At 40.2% G+C, this 21,980-nt stretch overlaps 1 protein-coding gene and 1 pseudogene across 20 annotated transcripts in view; one reads left to right on the plus strand and one right to left on the minus strand.

Moving 5' to 3' along the window:
• MACF1 (microtubule actin crosslinking factor 1) overlaps positions 1 to 21,980 on the plus strand; it is a 325,507-nt gene that overhangs the window by 21,088 nt on the left and 282,439 nt on the right. The gene's annotated exons all lie outside the window — the stretch shown is intronic.
• LOC123831638 lies at positions 13,477 to 13,882 on the minus strand (annotated as a pseudogene).

Genomic DNA, 21,980 nt, shown 5'->3' on the forward strand with positions numbered 1-21,980 from the left:
CACATTTCTACAACACATCATCTGTACACTGTATTGTGTGTTCACGACCCCAAGTCAGGTCTCCGTCCATCACCATTTATCTCTGCTATGTGGGGACTGTCTGTATTTCTTTTGAATGTGGTTGATTGGTAGGGAATTTGTCTCAGGAGGAGGGGCAATCATATCAGCACTTTCAAGTTATGTTTTAAAATAACCTTTTCATATAATAAAAGTATATGTTTAATGTAGAAAATTGTAAAAAGTACAGGGAAGTATAGAGCTTTAAATAATATGCCTTCCCTAGCAGGGAGGAGGATGGAGAGTTAAGCAGACCAACATAGACTGCTCTCCCTGGAGAGAACAGAGTTCTCAGGGGTACGCCCTTTTTGGCCAGCCCGGGATCTGATACCCTGTGCTTTTTTTCTTCTGCATGACTATGTGTCAGTATCAGGGATGTGCCAGTTATCAGAGATGATTTGGGTCATCGCCTAGGATAAGTTAATTGGTCATTCAACATCTTTCTTTTGGGCAAGGGCTTTGCCAGCTGTACAGCTGAATTCCCTCCTACCATAGCAAATTTCTATCATGATTTTTATTCAGAAAGGTGGATGTTGATGAAAAGAATGAGCTTGCTTGACGTGTCTTTTGGAGTTTTCAATCCACAGGAGCATGTTGGCTTGAGATCTGTGGGGAGGGATTTTTATTTTTGGCTGTGCTTTTTATTTTCAGTCAGTCAACAACAATGAAATAAGCTCACTTTTGTACACTGTATTCCACTAGTACCTAGAAGCAGATACAGTGTAGGGGACCATGGTGGGGGGGGGGGTTGGGTGGGTCACTTAGAAGCATTGAGAGAATGCTGTTAAGAAGGAGAGAAAGTCGTGGATGTTAGCATGAGGAACCTCAGTTTTATACTATGGGCAGGATTAATGTCCTGGTTGTGTAAATGATGGATGAGAGTGGAGACCTACTCTCTAGGAGGCCACAGTTGTAATTGAGTCGTGAGGTTAGGTTAAGAGATAGCTGGTAAAGAGGTGAGAGCTATATTTGAGAGGCATTTTGGGCTTGTACAGGGACTTCAGTTTAGTTAATAACATTGCTAACTCTTTCCTAGAAGATTTTGACTTAAAAAATAACTATTGCTCATGGCTTCTCTAAAACAGAGTCTCCTTCTTATATTAAAATCTTTTAAAGATTTTACTCCATTTTGAACTTGATAGGGCTATGTATTTGAACCTATGACTGCTCATTTAAATCAGCAATGCCTAGCACCCTAGAATACCTATTCTATCTATCCTGACCACTCTGAACAGCCTTCATTGTATGCTTCTAGGAATACCTGCCAAGAATTGCATAAGAAATCCTTCTCCCTCTTACACACACACATACACACACGCGCAAGAAATCCTCTTAAATCTGCTTTAAAATATTTGGTTATATCTTGAATTGCTAATCTCCCAGGGTGTCAGGGGGCCTGTTTGGAGGATTAATTCATGTAATTAATAAACATTTATCAAATGTCTCTTCTGAAGCAGGCAGTAGGTGAAGGGCTGAGGAAACAAAGATGTTGTTTTCAGTCTCTATGATGTTACAGTTTAATGGGGGAAACATATTAGTAAACAGACAATTACCATCCATGGTAGGGAATGCTATTTTATAGGTAAATGATGGTGCTTTGTAAAGAGAAGTACCCACTATAGCCAGTGTGGGAACAGGTCAGGGGAGGCATCCAAGAAGGAATGACTGATCCGTCATCTAAAGAATTTGGGACTCTGGGCAAAAAGTTCAGGTAAAGGGCATTTGGGGCAGCATGAACAGAAGTAAGGGGATGAGAGAGCTTGAGGAGAGGGAATATGGGCTGTTAGTAAGGTTGGAGTGTCGGCTGTAAGGGAAGGAGAAAAATGAATTAGGAAAAGTGAACAGGACTAAAATGTTGATGATTTAGTGTGTCGTACTGTATAGAGTTTGGACTTTATCCTACAGGCTTTTAGGAACCATTGAAGGGTCTTAGGTGAGAAAGGCTATGATTAGATTTACGTTTTAGAAATATTTCCCCTCTGGCAGCAGTGTGAAAGAGGATTTAAGAGGATCGGGTCTAGTGACAGGAAACTGTTACAGTAATTTAGGCAGGGGGTGATTAGAGATTAAGCTAAGGTTTGTAGAAGTATTACTGTAGTAAAGTGGGCAAATCAAGAAATTTTAAGGGGTAAATTAATGTGTTTTGTTGACTAATTGATGTCTGTTGAGGGGAGAGGGAAGAACCTTGGATGACTTGCTGGTTTCTGTCTTGTATTTCTGTGTGGGTGGGTGGTATCGTTAACTAAAATAGGGAGTATAAGAGAAGGAAGGTTGTTTGCATCGACATGGTGACAGTGCTGGTGCTGGGAAAGACACAGAGTTCAGTTTTCGTTGTGTTGTGGCCCAGGTTTCTGTGGGGTGCTTGCTAGAGGTGCCCAGCAGGTCGGTGGTTGTATTGCTTGTGAAGCTCAGAGAGCTGTAGATGAGGCAGCCATCAACTCATCGAATCGAAACCACAGGAGTGGACAAGAAGATTGCTTTGGAGTGTGTGTACAGTGAGAAGAGGTTTGAATCAAAAAACTCTGGGGGACTCTAGCGTGTGAGTGGTTTTGGGAGCAGAGGAAGAGTAGCTCTTAAAGGAAATTGTCCATCAAAAATTGTTCATCAAAATTGTCCATTAAAAATTTGGCCAGAGATGTAGGAGAAACAGGAAGAAGTGAGTTCAAGAAGGACTCACTTGTGGTATGCCACACAATGTCAGATTATTTCAGAGATCCAGCAAGAGGAGGACTTCAGGCTCTAACATAAAGATCACCTTTATGGCAGCATTTTCAGTAGAGCTGTGGGAAGTGCATCCAGAGAGCAGTGGGTTGGGAGTGAATGAGAAGTGCAGAAGTGGAGTCAGGGAGTTTTGAAACCTGGACTTTGAAGGAACAGAGAAGAAGGAAGCATTATATAGAGGGAATGTAGGGTGGGGAGAATTTTGTTTGTTTATTGTAATGGAGAGACTTAAGTGTATTTAAGTGCTGTTTGGAAAGAATCAGTAGAGAAGGGGAGATATAATAAAAGTTAAAGAAGGGAGAAAATAATTGATGGGAACATGTGATCAAGAGTTTAGAAAAATGTGTCTGATGAGAAAAAAGGAGGAAGACAAGAATGCAGGTGGTAAAGTTGGTTGATTAGAGGCATAGGAACATGAGGGAATGTCCCCCCATGTTCTTTCTATGGCTGTTATTCTTTCTATGAAATTGGAAGGGAAGCTATCTGCTGAGAGTAGGGGCTGTGTCTGTGCGTGTGCACACATGTACATACATGCACATTCTTTCCCTTTAGCACCCGAAGCACTTAACCACCTGGTTGTAGATCCAGGATCAGTTTTCCAGCATACATTTCATGGAGGAATAAAGGGTCCTTGTAAAAAGTGTAACATCTGCCTGATTGTTCTCTCACTTCTCATTTCTCTGGTATCTCTGGCCTCTCCCAGCAAAACTGTAACCTCCTTCAGTGCAGGAAACATTTATATAACTTTTACATCCCCTTATAGTATTTACTGAAGTGCAGGGCAGAAATTCTTATCTATTTGTTGACTGAATATAGTTTGTGGTCAGTGTATCTTGACCTGACTTAGAAGAGGCCTTTCTCACCAGTGATTTTTAATCCTCATCTCAGTATCTGATATGGAGAATGCAGGATTCATTGCCTTGAGTGTGAACTCTAGACTTAGCTTCACTTACTCTTCCCAGGGTAGTTGAGGTTAAAAACATTTGTGCTTTTCATGAAGACTGTGGGATTGGTATTCCCTATAATATTTGGACCAGGCTTTTGAAGGTCCAGGTTCTTTGCAAGACTAGACAGAGTGGCTATTGTGGAAGACACAGCCTCCTTCATGTATATTTTGGCAGACAGGCAGTGAACGAAGTGTGTTTGTTCTCATGACTTGACCCTCCCCACCTGAACAGGTTCAATATAATCACTGCCTTTCAGATTATGATAGTGTCCTTCAGAGTTTATCTGACCTTTATATCTTAAAAAGAGTTTTAGTTACCCTTTCCTTTGTCCTCTGCTTGCTTGGTGTTTTCACCCCTGGTCTATCTAGTGTAGAGGATATTTCCTAATGTATTAGGTTGAATTCAGAACTGACTTAGGTCTTACTCCTTTTGGAACACTCTGCAGACTTTGGTTGTTAACTGACATGTTCCCTGCAGTGTGGCTTGTTTTCTGCTCCTTGTTTTGTAAATTTGGACTCTGTATCAGATAAATTTGACATGAGTCACTTCAGGGAGTGGAAGGTGTGTCTCCACTAATTTGGAGAATCTTTGATCTTGTTTCAGTCACTTGTTTGGCTTATCTGGTACAGTTTCTCTCTACGTCCTATAAGAGGGGTGTGTGTGTGTACACACACACTTATGTGTCCCTTGCCTCTGGTTTCACGTATTGCAGTGGATGGTCTACTCCAGAGGCTGACATTTTGCATGTATAGACTCCCTCCACTATCCTTGTCATCACCATCAGCAAAATGCCTGTATGGTGAGCCTCTTTGAATGTAGTACAGTATCTAACACTGAATAAATAGAGTTCATAAACCCTCTGACTGCCCTCTAGGAGTTTTCAGTATACAGTAGACATTACAAATGACAAAAGCGATAAAGAATGTGTAAGGGGGATGTAAGGGGTTGAACAAATAGTAGATGGTCACTTCTTATTTAGCTATCAATAGCTATCTTTAGCTTTTCACAGCAGAAGATATCCTGAAAAGAGACTTAGTCCAGAGAAAAGGGGGATTGACAGAGACAAGATCATGTTTGTTTCAGTGAGGATGGCAGGGGGTAGGTGCCGTCTGTGGCTCTTTGGTGTCAAGCATGTTCTCTGTAATGTCCTTTCTAGTCATATAGGATCTTATTGCTATGTTCTTTTTCCACGTGGGCAGGATAGGATCTCAATTGGCAGGGGTGGGGCTTCACTGTCCTGGGACCTGTGGCTGAAGTGGTAGGCAGGGAGACACCTGGAAGACTTGGGTCCTCTGGTACAGTGTCTTTGTCATGTGAGGAGAAACATCCCAGACCTACTGCAACATGCTTGTATTCACAAACATCACACATGAGCCATGAGGTAGTGTTGAATTGGAAAGTTGGTCTGGCCTGGTCTGGGGCACCTTGAGGGGGTAAACATGTAGGGCCCGTCCCAGGCTCTGTTGGTTAGTTCCCAAATGGAAAACATGGACCAGACTAGTTTAGTTGGGGTGCTTTGAGAGTCTCACGTCTTTCAGAGGGCAGGTTCATTTTTTAAAAAAGATTTTATTTGTTTGTTTGTTTATATTTCCAGAGAAGGGAAGGGTGGGAAAGACAGAAGGAAAGAAACATTGATGGACTGCCTCTCACACACCCCCAACATGGAACCTGGCCTGTAACCCAGGCATGTGCCCTGACCAGGAATCGAACTGGCAACCTCTTGGTTTGCAGGCCAGCACTCCACCCACTGAGCCACACCAGCCAGGGCAGGTTCATTGTTTTTATTGCTGTTATTGTTAGTATAATAACAATATTAATGTAATACTGCCTTTATTAGGACGAATGAGGATCTGCCAGGGCCTGGAATTTCCCTTGACCCTCCCTGTGGGAGAGAGAGATAGAGGGAGCGTTAGATTCCCAGCTCTCCGGCCTCCTCTCTCTGATCATCCTGTGGGTGGCTCCTACGAAGGGGTGAGGCAGTGGAGGCCCTGGCATGAATATACTTCTGAGAAGGGAAAAGAGGCAATAACTAGCACAGGTGGTGTGTTAATAAGAGATGATAGGTATGGGGTTAATATTAAGGGGCTAATAAAGGCAGAAAATACTTGTTGCTGTCATTAGCTGCTCTCCTTTGCCTTTGTCTGTGTATGTTGTATAGGAGCAGTGCTGAAAACCCCTGCATTCTTTTTCTTTCCTTCCTCTTTCTTTTCTTGATTACCTTTCATTTTCTTGTAAGGATGTGTAATACCTCAACAGATAGGCTTGTGATGATACGGAAAATTAAATAAATAAAAGTTCCATAGATTGGAAAACTATGTAGTGATTTGATTATGGTCTTTAAGTATTACAAGTGTTTTTCTTGCAATTCCTTTCCTCATAAACCAAAACTGCCTTGTAGCATTTCTCATGGTTTTTGTTACTTAAATTTTTGTGTATATCTGTCTGAACTTCCCAAACTAATTGTGATCTTGTTGAGAGTGTACGTGGTGTCACATTTAGATGAACATGATATCATTCATGAATTGAACCACTTTGCAGATGGTTGGTGGTTGTTAGATTTCTTTGTATTTTCTGTAACTTCCAGTAACCTTCACAATTGGGTTTACCATGTGATTGACCCACACACATCTCAAACTTGGCAAGTCCAACATGGGAGTCATTGTCCCCCTCCCTGCTCCCAGAATGCCTTCCTCATCCATCCAGAAATCTTTTTATTCTCCTTCTCCTCCTTTTCTTGGCTACATCTCACTTTCTGAGTTCTGAAGATGTATGCTGCTTGAAGCCTCAGTGGTCCCCATTGCCTATGCACTGAAGACCATGTGTGCAACACAGTTCATGATGGTCTAATCCTGCCCACTTCTATAACCTCATTTTTCTTGCATATTTTACTTTGTCAGGATGCAGCTATGTTCAGCTTTCTTAGCATGCCTGGCTGGGGACTATCTCTGTGTGTCCGTGTTGTTCCCTCTCTCTGCCTGGAATTCCTTTCACTTGTTAACTTCACTTGCCAGCAAATTCCAGTTTACTCTTCAGACATTGTTACTGTTGGTAAGCCTTTCCTTACCCTCCCTTCTCATGGTTAATCTTTTTCCTCCCTGCTACTGCTGTACGTTATGTATTCTTCTAATGTGCACATCTAGAGGGTTGTGGTTTGGTTGGTTATGTGGTTATCTCCTTTCCACACTTTGTTTTCTAGCCTTAGCCCAGTGCTTATCACATACAGGTGGCTGGGGAGATGTTAGATGAGTGAAGGCTGTGCACACAGATTTGTTATAAATGTTGTTCACTGCACGAAATCGATCAAAATAATAAGGAAGAGGCTGTAGCATAAAATAATAGTAAGAAATCAGTAAGCCTAAGGGTAATAACAATAGATTGTTAGGATGGTATGTCATTTTTGCTCTCGAAGAATTTCTAGAAGAAAATAGAGCACCCTCATGGATAGATTAATTCTTCATTGGCCAAAGAGAGGAAAGTGAACCAGATGTTCTTCTGAGGATCCCTTTAAGTCTCTGACTCTGATCTGAATATGTGGCTAGGATTCAGTATGAGATGCTTCTGTGCTAAGTGCTTTGTGTATACTAAATATGTAATCTATTCTTTTCAGGAGCTGAAGGCCAAAGTGTTACAATCAGAGAATTGTATGTGTAGAATATAATAAAATCCTCTTATTATGATCTTTTAATTCTCATCTTATGGAATTTTAAATCTATATAAGCCCCTAAACTCTGTTTCTACAGCTCGCTTTCCTTTTTGGAATTTTTCTTTTTTAAAGATTTTATTTATTTATTTTTAGATAGAGGGGGAAGGGTGGGAGAAAGAGGGAGAGAAACATCAATGTGTGGTTGCCTCTCACAGGTCCCCTACTAGGGACCTGGCTTGCAACCCAGGCATGTGCCCTGACTGGGAATCAAATCAGAGACCCTTTGGTTCGCAGGCTGGTGCTCAATCCACTGAGCCACACCATCCGGGGTCCTTTTGGAATGTTTTAATTTTACTTCACCTTACTTCTGGAACTCCCTGTTATCATTTCACGGTTACTTACTTTATTGTCTGATTTTCTCCCAACTAAATGGAAAACTCCTTGAGAGTGAGATGTTTATTTGTTTATTGACTTTTGTTTCCCTTGCAACCAGAAGAATGTCTGGTATATAGTAGGTGCTCAATATTTGTTGAATGAATGCACTAGAAATGATCGATTCAGTTCACTCTTATTCGTTATAATGCGGCATGGGAAAATGTAATAACTTGTTCAAGGTCATATAACTGGTTCATGTTTAAGCCAGATCCCCTCACCAGATGAGTAGTGTATTTTTAAAAAAGATTTGTGTTTATTTTTAGGGAGAGGGGAAGGGAGGGAGAAAGAGAGGAAGAGAAACATCAATGTGTGAGAGAAACAGCAATTGATTGCCCCTCATATACACCCAGATTGGTGACCTTTTGCTTTGAAGGACAGTGCCCAACCAACTTAGCCACACAGGCTAGGGAGAGTGGTGTGTGTGTGTGTGTGTGTGTGTGTGTGTTTAATGAAACCATAGTTAATAACAGTTCCTTTATGTAATTTGATACTGATGTGTGTTATGGGCTTAACTGTGCATTGCTGTGATCAGGGGTTAGAGGGGAGGAAAAGGGAATAAACTATTATGTATTGAGCCCTAACTAAATGCCAGGCACTTTATTTCATTTAATTACCACAAATGACATCCTGTGACAGTCCAGTGACATTGGTAAGTTATGAGGGAACTGAGGCTTAAGGAACTTAAATAATTTTCCTGAGGTCACACAGCTAGCACTTAACTGGGTTGTGAACTCAGGACTGATTAACTCCACTTGGTAATAGGCCCTCTTACCTTAAGTACAATATAATTTTTGAATTTGTGGTCTGATTTGCTTTAAGATTTTCAAGTCAGACTACTCTTGAAAATGGTCTGGTTTGAACTATTCAAGTAGAATTGCAGAAATTGTTTACTGACAACCCCATGGGCAGTGGGAGCTGTGGTAATAGAAGTCTTTAGGGCTTTGGAGTCCAAGGACAATCCTGTGCTGTGGGTAGTGCTCTATACCCCCACTCAGTTACATCACATATAATTCAATTTCAGACTTCCTTTTCAACCCAGACATCCAGGACACCTATAAAAAGGTGACTATGTCACAGTCTTGTGCAGTGCAACCACTTCTGAGTGTGTCAGGTGGTACTCAAGCACAGAGACAATGCCTAAAATGTAGGACAGGTAGGCAGGAGAGGACTGAACCCAATTGAAACTAGCTGTTTCTGTAGTAAGTAGGCAGACCGTAATTACCTGTGTTGCTCAGAGACCTGAGCTAAGAGTGCAGGTGGGGAGAGGTCACACCCATTATCTTCAGTAAAATGATGGGAGTAAATAACCCTTAGTTTCTAATGTACTCCAGAAATAGTTGCTTACCATTTGGAGTCACAGTGGTGATATGGACATGTAGTTTGCTCCTTGTCACCCCAAATCTTCCAAGCATAAGGATAACATTATTTTCAATAAGAAATTCCCTTAGGTACTACAGCCATTCATTTTGAATTTCTTGTTTAGCTTCCTCTCAGGTAGCTTTGTGTAGGCTACCTTAGAAAGGAGAATGGAGATTGAGCAGAGGTGGCCCCTGAGGGGAGAGGGAGGATTAGTAAAAGTGCCAGAGAAACAAAAGGCTTAATTAGGAGGCTTTTCTGTGTTGGGAATTAAGATTGTTTCCATTAGCTGATTGTCGAGATGGGGGTAGAGAACCAGGAGGAGGAGGAGTTGTAATGAGAAGCAGAATAGTTAGGCACTCAGCAGTGATGTGGTGGTCCCAGCTCCAGCAGCACCTGGGAACTTTTTAGAAATGCAGAATGTCAGGCTCCACTCCAGACCTTCTCAGTTTTCATTTTAGCAGGATTCCCAGTTGGTGATTGAGTGGTTCTGTGCAAGGAGCTTTGGAGCGTGATTGATCTGGGATTGAAACCTGGTTTGGCCAAGCTGTGTGACCTTGGATAAATTATTTAACCTCTCTGTGTCTCAGTTTCTTATCTGCAGAATAGGGGAACTCTACCTCTTAGGGCTGTTGGGGAGAGTAAATGAAATATTGGTGAGTTTTGCAATTGGTGGTATCTTAGATTTAATAAGATTTAGTAATGTCTGTAATGTACCAAATACTTAATCTGGCACTGAGTAAATAAATACTCAGTAAATTCTATTACTAATAAATAAATTAGGCAAATTTATATGAAGAGCCTTTCTATATTTCTCTTTCTGTCTCTCAGTGATTGTATTTGTTTGCAATTTTATAAATCTGTAGTCAGCATGTGTATACTTTTTGGTGTTTGTTTAGCACTATTTAATAGTAGTAGTTGTAGCAGCAGTTAACAAATATTGTACTTATTGCTGTGCTGGATACTATTTTAAGTACTTTATGTTTGTATTAATTTATTCAGTCCTTAGAGCAACCATATGAAAATTATGTCCATTTTCAGATGAGGAGACAGAACAGAGAGGTTAAGTAACTTGCCAAAGATCACAAAGCCAGTAAATGGCAGAGGCAAGATTTGAATTAAGCAGTCCGAGTCTAGTGTCTGTGCTTTCTATTTTCATGTATTGCTGTTGTTCTCACACTTACGTGTTGTAAGGAAATCAGGAGACTTGCATTGGATATCTGATTCTGCCACTAACTTATTTGGTTAAGTCACTTTACTTCTTTGAGACAGTTTTCTTACTGTAAAAATGGGAAGAGGAATTAGACAAGATTTATGAAGTCTCTTCATTGATTCATTCAATACATACTGACTGAAATAAAAAAAAGTTAGAAAATTATATCTAGGGAATTGGTTCAAAAGTACTTGTTTAAGCAGGTTGGTGTGGATTAGAAAAAGGGGTTTAAATCTTGGCTCAGCTACTTCCTGGCTCTATTATGTTGGGCAACTTAACCTTTCTAAACATCGATTTCCTCATTAGTAATGGAGAGAATAGCTCTTACCTTGCCAGGGATGTTGTGAAGTTTGATTAAGATAATGTGTATTAGCACCTAGCATATGTGAGGCATACAGTGGATGCTCAGTATACATGAGTTCTTTTTCCTTCTATCTGTTCATCCAGGAATAGTTAGGGAAGCATACCAGATTCAAAAGGAGTAAGAATCTATTTTGGTCCTAATGTCTTTTTTCCATAATGGTATTCTCTGTTTGGAGATTAGAATTTGTAGAGAAGTGTGCATATATAGTCAGATCCTGTCATTTTTAAGTAACCCACCCTTTGATTTTAAATTAAAATTTCTATTGAAAATACATAGTTTATAGTATGATGAAGATGGTGTATTCGTTTCCTGGGGCTGCCATAACAAATCACCACAAATTTGGGTGGCTCAAACAACAGAAATTGACTGTTTACAGTCCTGGAGGCTAGATGTTTGAAGTCAAGGTGCAGCAGGATTGGTTCCTTCTGACAGCTCTGAAGGAGAACCTGTTCCAGACCTCTTCACTAGCTTCTGATGGCTGCAGGCTGATAGATGGTGTTCTCTCTGTGCCTATACATCATTTGTGTGTGTTTGTGTTCAAATTTCTTCTTTTTACAAGGACACCGATTTTATATTGGGTGAGGGTATACCCTAATGACCTCATCCTCACTTGATTATTTGTAAAGGCCCTATTTCCAAATAAAGTCACATTCATGGATGTCAGAGGTTGGGACTTCACCATTTTTAGGGGACACAGTTTGACCTATAACAGATGGTTTGGTTACTTTCTAACCTGGAGAAAAGAGCAAATATGAAATTAACTTTTGCTAGTCTCTTAAGATTTCTTACTGTGATTCTCTTGGGGATATAGGAAGAATCCAAGTTCACCCCTTTGTCCTGCTAATTCTATACTTAGGTTTTGGCAGCATTTAGGAAAGAAAGCCAAGATGGGCCTGGTTTGTAACTGAATGGGAGATGTCTCCCTTTTATGGACTTAGTGGATTAATAAAAATAATAGTAATAATAATAGTACTCATTAGTTGAGGTTTTACTATGTGCCAGGGACTGTGTTAAGCGTGTTATATACGTTAGCCCATTTCATTCTCATCAGAACCCCATAAAATAGACCTTACTATTTTCATCAGTTTACAGAGGAAAAAAGTGAGGCTTAGTGGGTGAGATAAATTGTCCAAGGTCACACCTAGTAAATGTCAGAGCAGGCATTCAAATGTAGGTCTGTGAGACTACAGAGCTTCAGCTCTTACCCATGGTATTATACTTTCCTTTCTCTTCCTTGAATAGAGCTGTCTGGCCCAAGTCTTCTTCTTTTCTCTGATAACTCCTAGTTCTGGAATTATGCCGACTGAGGGGGTCAAGGAAGTGACCTTTACTTGAATTCGTGTAAGTTCTTATTGTTTTTGAGTGGGAAAGGGAGTGTGACTTCAGTTGGCACTTTTTACCCCGTGATTTAAGCCTTGCCAAGGGGCCCTAGTTAGGTATGGGACATCGTGAGTTTCTTTAAAACAAAAAAATACTGTTTCAGAACTGAAGGAGAAAAAGTGTAGGCCTATTATGATTACCTAACTTTAATATTATTTATTACTACTATTATTACAGAATCATATGCTCATTGTAATAAATTTAAGCAGTACAAGGAAAAATTTATTTTCTGTAGTCTTTCTCCATCTAGTCCCCACTGGTTAGGGTAACCAGTCAGTGTTCGAGGGTTAGCTTGTATTCTTCCAGTTTTTTTGTTGCCAAACTTACTGTACTTCGAACCTGCTCCTCCCTTGCCCTCCTTTACTCCTTCACGTTGGTTATGTCTTCTCTTGTCTCAAAGCCTGACCTCTTTTTATTTACTTGTTTTTCCTGAAGGTGACATTCACCTACATGGCTTGTGAAAAGCAGTTTTTCATTGTGAAAGGCCATCTGGGAGAGAGAGGCTGTAGATTATGTGCCAGTATAACATAAAGGCAAAATTTCTTGGTAGAATACATGGCCCTCCACATCCTGGCTCCTCACTACATTTCTTGCCTTAGAAACCGTAATTCTTTGCTGTACTTGTGCCCCTCTGCACACAGTTTACTCACACTCCAGACTGTTTCTTGTCCATGTGCCTTGCTCACATTACTGCCCCTGTCCTAAAAGTCCTCCTAAACCTACTGTATTGAAAAATTTATCCTTCCAGATGCACTCCACATGTTTTTAAAGATGACTTTTGAGCTCTTTTAAGTGAATGAATTAACCACTCTCTTCTCTCCTTTAATATCTCATGCATACATAATTTATTTTTATCATACTGTTTATTTTAATTGAAATATTTTTGTATGTTTTTGTTATGCTTATTAAGTCAGTAACCTCATGATTATTGTTTTATATAGACAGTACTCATTTAGATTTACCAAATATTTACCTTTTAAAAAATTTTATTGATTTATTTTTAGAGACAGGAAGAGAGGGAAGAAGAGAGGGAGAGAAACAGCGATCGGTTGCTTCTCACATGCCCCCAACTGGGGACCTGGCCCACAACTCAGGCATGTGCCCTAACTGGGAATCGAACCGGCGACTTTTAAGTTTGCAAGCCAGTACTCAACTTACAGAGTTACACCAGCCAGGGCTTACCTTTTAAAAAAAGTTTCTTTTCCTTTCTCCTTGCATGTTCAGTCTTTCATTTGGGATAATTTTCTTTCTGCCTGAAAAACTATTTACGATATTCTATAATATAGTCTACTGGTGACAAATTCTTCATTCTTTTTTCTTCCTATCTATCTATCCATCTATTTCCATGGAGACATTTTATTCACATGCATGTATTACATCCCTGGAAAAAGAAATCTAGGATTTTCCATCTTGAGGGTTTTTGTCTTGCTTTTTCGTGGTTCATGATGCCTGCTGAGATTGTCAGTATAATGAAATCAAACTGATGGGATGGAAGCAGGTTGTTCTGCCATTTTTTTAGATCTTTGAGTTACACATCAAATCTGGGACCGATTACTTCACACTTGTTCACTCTGCCTGTGAGGTTCACAATTTTCTCAGCTCTGTGGTCATTAGTAATTTCAAATTGGCCAATGTAACCATGCTCCATCATCACCGTTAGAAACTGGACAATGACTTTGGAGCACAGCCTAATAAGAATCTGGCATTTGTCTCTTTGCAGTATTGTTATTCTTGAGAGCATCAGCCAGGACGTTCAAGCGCACCATTATGGTGGCACAGAAAGATGGTGGAAAGAGCAGTTCTTTTTATATTTTTGTTGCCATATCTTTGGCTTTCTTTTTGGCCTTTGTTTGGTAGTTAGGATTTGTGCCTTTGCTGGGGTGATCTCCTTTCCTGTAAAATCTTTCCCACCTCTGTTAGTGAAATCCTCCTGGTCTTTGGAGCTCAGCTCAAGTTCTCCCTCCCTTTCCCATTTGTACTTTGCAAACCATTCTAACCCCGTGATAACTCATTCTGCTTCTGAACTCATAGCATTAACTTCTGCCACTCAAAGTCAGTTGCCCTGTAATGTCTATTTTATTATTTGTTGTTTAACTTCCCACATATTTGTCCAATGAGATTATACTCCTGGTGCTCATAGATGATGATTTAGTCTTTGTTCTGCTCCTCATTTTGCCTAGCACAGTGCCCTACACTTAGCAGGTATTCACCAAAAGTTGATGCGATTGATTTTCTCAGTACTTGACACACCTTTAAAGATTAGGTGCTCAGAGTTGGGAGCCAGGGAGAACATTCCACTGATGACATCACCTTGGCTGCCTGTCTGGATGGGGCGTGCACCACGGAGAGGAGTGTTGGCAGATGAAATACTTGTGTAACAGGTTATGTTTCCTCCTCTAATGAATGGGATTCAGACTCCACATTGGAGAAGGGAGATAGTATGTGTAGGAGGAGGGCTGACAAGGGGATGGAAGGGAGGATGTGACATTGTTAGACATGGCGATGTGGCTTTATTAAAAACATAAATAAAGGATGGTGTAATACAGAGAGAAGCTTCTTGGAACCAGTAGGCTGATTAGACAAACCAGCTATTCTGGTGCAAACCAGTTATTAATTGCCATTTATTTTCTTTGCAGTATATCTGTACCACCCAACTACTTGCTTTATCATTAGGGGGAGTCTGGAGAAAGGGCTTGGTTTAGAATTAGGAAATCCAAGAGAGATGTAGAATAGTCAGAGTGGGGATAGGGATATTTCTTTCTCTTGTTTTTCTTATCAGCCCTATATGTGAGGGGTTACCAGGATCTCCTTGCATTTGTTACTAGGGGTTGTTACTGGAATGGTATAAAAACCTCTTATTTCTACCCCTACTATTTCCTTTTGTCCCATCTTGCTTTCCTCCTTCACTGGTGGCATCCTACCACATACACTAGATTGGTCATCTTTCCCATCTCTGAGGCCCAGGTGTGCATTGGACCACCCCGTTGTTAGTTGCCTAGACCTTGAGTGTAATTTCTCTGTCCTCCACTCTGCCTTCTCCAAGTGGTAGGGAGATAGAGGAAAGGTAATGGAGTATGATAGTTTTCAGTCTTCTGTGTTTCACTGGGCAGAATGTTTTGATTGCTCTATTTAGGGGTCTTGGGGCTTCCCAATATAAGGTTCTACTCTTTTGTTGAGTAATGTGGACTCAGAGAGTCTTCCCCCTGCCTCTGAAGGGGGAAGATGACTTTTAGACTTGATTTTCTCCCTCTATTAATGGATATCTCATTATCAGAAGATGAGAATTAATGTTGCTTTGAACAATTATAAATATAGCAAAACTTGTAATACAGTTATAATAATCGAACTTTTGGTTTTGAAAACACCTTTTAAAAAATACATTGTTTTTGGCTAAATGCCTCCCTACTTTTTGTGGGATGATTTTGCTGCATAGTAATCTGGAGGGAATGACAATACTACATGACTTTTTGTAGTCACTGAGCATTATGATGTTACTGAGACTGTCTTGGAGGAGAGAGTTTTGGTCCATGGAAATAATGTGGGTTTTTGGGTCTACTTCTTTCTCTCTTCCCACAAGTCTTCCTACATGTCCCATTATCTGGCTTTGGGAGGGATGCACAGTGGAAAAAGTGAGTATACTCATCTCATTGTTCAGGTCGTTTCCTAGGTGTGGTTCTGCAGAGCTTCCTCCAAGAGCTGACTCAAGAGTTCTCTTCCATTATGGCGGTGTTCTTGTTTTTACATGTCACACTAGTTAAACAGCCTTGGCATTTCAAGCAGTATCATTTGGGGGTATTAAGTCGGGATTGAAGAAAGAAAAACTATTTTCAGAGATTCCTTGAGAGAAAGGTTTATTTGATTGGACAAATCAAGTCTCCCTAGTGCCATGACTTGGGAACTAGAAAATTCTAAGTATGTATTCTTCCTCTTTGATGTCACCTACTCCTCTGAATAACAGTTATTTGTTTGTCTTTCTGTCCTCAAGACTCTGAGCATCTCAAGAGCTGGGGTAGCGTCTCATTCATCTTTATATCCCTGGTATGTAACACAGTGCCCAACTCAAGGTGTTTATAAATGTATGTTGAGTTGAATAGTGTAGGGAAACTTGAAGTGCATTGACTGCAGGTAGGTGTGTGTTTAGCGTAATTAAGTTGGGAGCTACTAAGTATAAAGAGGAGATAGAGATAAGATAGATAAAGGACTTTAAAGGACTTTTTGTAGACAGGACATAGAAGTTTTTATTGCCTAAGAATTTCTTGAGAAACAGTTGTTTACAGTCTTTTTTTTTTTAACATGGAAAAGCACATGGAAATTGTGTCCCATCTGATTAGCTAATGACTTTGGACAAGGCTTCTAGTCACTGTGACCTTTTTGTAGCGGGGAATACCTGCCTAGCCCTGTCAAATGGAGGGATTCAGCAAAGGGAGGGGATGGGGAAAGCAAGTTTTCAGCCCTGTTAGCCAGGCACTGTAGAAATATAAAGCTGTTATGATTGCTGCTGACAAATAAAGTCTCAGCCTCTTCTCTGCTTTGTATTCTGCACCCAGCCACAACTTCAGACTGGCTGGGGTGCAGACTTTAAATATTGGGGTCACCTGTAGCTGTTGGCAAACGTCCCTTGAAATTTATCCGAGTATTATGCAAACATTACTTTTGGCTCTTTTCCTTTTGTCCATGTGCTTTTGGTTGGCATTAGGGCATGAGGTGCCTTTATTTTTTCCCCCTTTAACTGGTAAATATCTACAGGCCCAGGCTTGGAAATTGTTACTTAGTGAGTGACTGAAGCCTGAGGGGAACTAAGCTTTGCACAGCCCCCTGCCTTGAGAAGGGAACAGTCATTTCCCTGAGCATGGCTTGGATCCTGATCAGCTGATTTCCTGTCTCTATATGGATGTGTTTCCTCTCCTTCCTTCTGAAAGAAATGGATATTTTTTCATTTCCTGTTTGATAGTGTATTTTCTGAGTACCAGGAGACACTTGCTGACTATAAATCATTTGGGGTGTGGGGGTAGGAAGGAAGCTGCTTTTATTTTCAGCAGAATGGTGTTCATTTGAGGAATTCAAAGCATGAACCCAAGCTTCCTTGTACCTCTGGGAAAGACATAAGACCTAAAGAGATTGCTTTGAATTTCTCTCCTACCTGATCTGTGGTGGTAGAACCCCGTCTCTCACTTTAGTCAGAAAGGCTTGGTCCCTCATGGGACCTACATGCTGTGTATTCTACTCTTGCTACATCCTCTAGTCAGCCCCTTTTGGTGCCTAAATCTACTGGGGAGCAACTGTTGGTTCCTGGTGGAAGTGACACCACCCTTGGAATGAAGCCTTGGTAGGATGCCCTTGGAATGGAGCCTTGGTAGGATGCCCCCTGAGCCCTGACTGAATGACACAGGCTGGGACCGGAATCTGGCTGTCCAGATTTCCTGCCCTCTGTCCTCACCGGCAGGCCCTTCAGCTTCCTCTCCTGGGGGTGGGGGGTGGAAAGGGGGTGAGGGGTGGGAGCCAGCTGGCTGGTAAGAAGTAGCTCCACCTGTGGTCCTGTACACCAGCTTCTGTTTTTCTAACCAGGATCTGTCTTCCCATTCAGACTGGCCTGTTCCTGATCCATCAGGAGTGGGAACAGAGAGTACTAGAAAAGAGAAGAGTGGGGAGGAGATCATTGTGATGCCCTTTGCTTCTAGTGGAGCTCTGCTTAGTGTTTGGAGAGCTGGGGTTTAATTTTGCAACACTAACTCTTAGATTTTCTTTCTTGACCTTGGAGAAGTACTTAAAATTCTTAAAAAAATCGGACATTGCTTGGTAGGTTAAAAGAACTCCATTTTTGGGTTTTATGGGTAATACAAACAGCTTTTCCTAGTTTGCTGGGGTTTTACATGGCTAGGTAGGTAAGTGGTGTGTTTGAAGTTCTTAGAGACTGTCACAGCCTTATAAGTGGGATTAGTGAGTATGCACCTCACTTGTAATAGTTCCATCATGCCCTGCTTAATGATAGGAGTATGTTCTGAGAAATGTGTCATTAGGAGATTTTCTCATTGTGTGAACATCACAGTGCACTTACACACACCTAGGCTAGATGGTATATAGTCTGTTGCTCTGAAGTTTCAAGCTATACACCATGTTACTGTGTAATACAACATGATATTAAATTAACCACAAGAGAAAATGATGGAGTAAGAGAGGTGGTAAACATGCAGTGCATGAGGCTGCTGCCAGCTTAATATGGTACAGTTTTACAGGAAACTATTTTTTTATAAGTAGAAAGAGTACACTCTAAACTAATGATAAAACATATAGTATATTAAATACATAAACCTGTAACATAGTCATTTATTATCAAGTATTATGTATTGTACACAATTGGAGGTGCTATATTTTGTACATGTGAGTAATGTTGTGCTACAATGTTACGAAGGCTACAACAGGAATTTTTCAGTTCTATTATAATCTTAAAGGACCACCATTGTATACACTGTCCATTGTTGAGGGAAATCTCCTTATGCAGTATGTGATTGTAAATTCTTTTATCTCTGTTGCCCTCCATGGACCCTCCTTGCTGCATGGGTTTTGTGGTTGTAGGTATTTTACATTATCAGATAATTTTCTCCTTTAGGATGAGAAGCAGCATTTTACAGTGGAAAGGGGGTAGGTGTTGGAATCCTGGGTCTGGTACTTATTGGGTCTGTGACCTTGGACAGTCACTTAACCTCTCTGAGCTATATGTGCTTTTTTAAATTCCTTTTTTGCAAAATGTTGGTATTAATAACTACCTTGGAGGGTGTTTGTAAAGGTCAAATGAATTAATATATGTGAAACACATTGCTTGGTGCATAGTAGGTATGCAATTGTAGCTTTTTTTAATCAGTAAGGGTCATAATAACAAGATTTTTTCACTGTGGTGAAATATACATAACATAAAATTTACCACTTCAACCATTTTTAACTGTTCAGTTCAGTGTTACTAAGTACATTTGCACTGTTGTGCACCCATGACCACTGTCCATTTTCAGAACTTTATCTTCCCAAACTTAAATTCCATACCCATGAAACAGTAAGTCCCCATTCCCCTCCCCCCAGCCCCTAACAAACATAATTCTACTTTTAGTCTTCATGAATTTAAATACTTCATATAAGTGGAATCAATATTTATTCTGACTTATTTCTCTTAGCATAATATCTTCAAGGTTTATTCATGTTTCAGAATTTTCTTCATTCATTCATTCAGTCCTCATCTGAGGACACTTTTCATTGTTGCTTTTAGTGAGAGAGGAAAGGGTGGGGGGGTGGGGAGGGAGAGTGTGAGAGAGAAACATGAAAACATTGGTTGGTTGCCTTCTCATATGCACCTGATTGGGGATTACAACTGTAACCTGGGCACGTGCCCTGAATGGGAATCGAACCTTTGACCTTTCTTTCGGTTTATGGGAGGATGCTTCAACCAATTGAGCCACACCAGCCAGGGTAGAATTTACTCCTTTTTAAGGATGGGTAATGTTCCTTTGTATGTATATACTGCATTTTGTTTATTCATTCTTTGACGGACAGTTGGATTGCTAACAATATGATTATTTTTAATAGTATTATTGGATTGATTCTCTATAGTTAGAGCTCCCAAAGCTGTGAGGAAGAGGATAAAGTGAAGGAAGAAACCATTGCTTGTGTGTTGTCTTCATCTCTCTAGGTTTTGGTTGTGGCATCTATTTTGAAAGGAACCTAACATATCATGGATCCACTGGAGCCCACAGAAGATCCAGGCTTGGCGAAAATCAATGGAAAAAACATTGTTTCCTAGCCTAATTTTTTCCAAGGATAGACTGCTTTGTAGTGCCTATAGCTTATCAGCCTTTCTGTCCTCTTGGTATGAATGGGAGGGACCTTTGCCGTTGTCACATATCTAGATTGTTTGTTTTACACAGGTCAGGGATTGAGGGGGAATTGTGTTATAGCCATGGGGTGGTGAGCACAATGAATGGCCAGCTACATATATACACATATATGTACATACATGCACGCACACACTCTAAAGACAGTTGCTATGATATAGAAGATACATGTTTTCTTTTGTTTTCTCTCAACCCAGCCCACCACCAGAGTAAGTCTCCCAAGGGGATTGAAGCATAAAAAACCTTATAGGGAAGGTACCTAGACAAGCTCTTGCAGTTTTTGCCAAAAGTCTGAAACAAGCTCTCTCTAGCTGTGACTTCTCTGCCTACCACAAGGCCTGAGTTAGACCTGGAGAAGTCAAAGAGCCCAGGCTTCTGCTTCCTGGGCTAATGCTGGACTTAGGGGATAGAGGCTGAAAAGGAGAGGCAGCCCCTCCAAACCCCTGGATCCCTATAAGTGGACTTTCCTATTTGTTTTTAGGGGTAAAGGGTAGTTTTATACTGATTCGTTCCCAGTCCTCTCTTTGTGCTTAAGGGGACTGAAGTGTCATTGGGTGGTTGTTTTTTTCCCCCTGTTGTGTCACGGATACGGGGACATATCCCCTCAGTGCACTTCCCCACCCAGATTGGCCAACCTTAATATTTCCTGCTTCAGACCTCCAGTGCTCAGATACCAGTTTTCTTTCTGTTCTTAGATTTTTAAAACATGTTTATTGATTTGAGAGAGTCAGACAGATGAACATCAATGTAAGAGAGAAACATCAGTTGGTTGTCTCTCATACGCCCCTTGACTGGGGATCAAACCTGCAACCCTAATTATGTGCCCTGACCGGGAATCGAACCTTTTGGTGTACAAGATGATGCTCCAGCCAACTGAGTCTCACCAGCCAGGGCCCAGTTTTCTTTCAAAAGTTATTCAGGATGATTTTATGTTGTCAACATAATAGTGAATTACTAATTCTATATCAAATTAATAAGAATCACAGTATGAGCCAATTATGATTGTATAAGTACATATAACTAAAGAGTTATGTTTGTGGTTTGTGAATGCCACTACAGGAGAGGGTCTAAAAATAAATCTTAAAAAAAGAGACTCTATTTTGGAGAAACATAGATTAAATGTGAACGACAGTAGGGGGCACTTGTATGACAGTGAAGCAAAGAAAAGTGTGGTGTTCAGTTTGATTTTTGAACTTTAACTTGTTCCTTGGAAAGTTAATATTTTTCTCTTATGCAATTTTCTTTATGCAAAACTGCCAGTTGGGTTTTAAATATAAAACATTTGGCATAATGAAGAAGTCATATTTACTTTGTTGACTAAATATGAATTTTCTTCAAGGTTTGTTAAATTTATTTCAGGTACTCTTTGGCAAGCAAGAATTATTAGATTATTTCATTCAAGTATGTCAGCATATATAAAACTTTAAAAATTTGAAAAGTTTGTTAGGACCTTCAATTTCTGTATCAACAAATTAGTATCACTCTATGTATTACCTGTCATTCAAGAATCTTGTTGATACTTTCTCATATGAAAATTAAGAGTGAAAACAAAACAAACAAAATAAATGTACCTCATATTTATTTGAGTAGAGGTACCAAGAAACACTTGAAAAATAGCTAAGAAGGTTGAACCCTTTCCACTTCATTTTATAGCTGGTGTCAGATAAATACAGCTTTTTCTTACTTGAATAATGATGCAAAAAGGTCTTAAAGGCCAAAACAATCTTTGTGAGCTGTCTCTCTCTCTTGAATTTCTGATGAGAAATAACAGTATCATTTTCAAATCGGTACTTGCACAAAGCTACATAATTATAATTATTCCATTTTCCATACATACCATGTATCTGGCTCTTAATCAGCCCATGAAAATGGAGCAGAGCATATGCTGATACTTCAGATTCACAGATAAATCCTTAAACTAATTTTAACCATCTGTTTTATCATCTCCTGCTTGAATTAACAATGATGCTTACAGTGGAAAAAAGTA

The sequence above is a fragment of the Phyllostomus hastatus genome, unplaced genomic scaffold (genome assembly GCF_019186645.2).
Source record: "Phyllostomus hastatus isolate PE091 unplaced genomic scaffold, TTU_PhHast_1.1 phas_scaffold_182, whole genome shotgun sequence".
Taxonomy (NCBI): domain Eukaryota; kingdom Metazoa; phylum Chordata; class Mammalia; order Chiroptera; family Phyllostomidae; genus Phyllostomus; species Phyllostomus hastatus.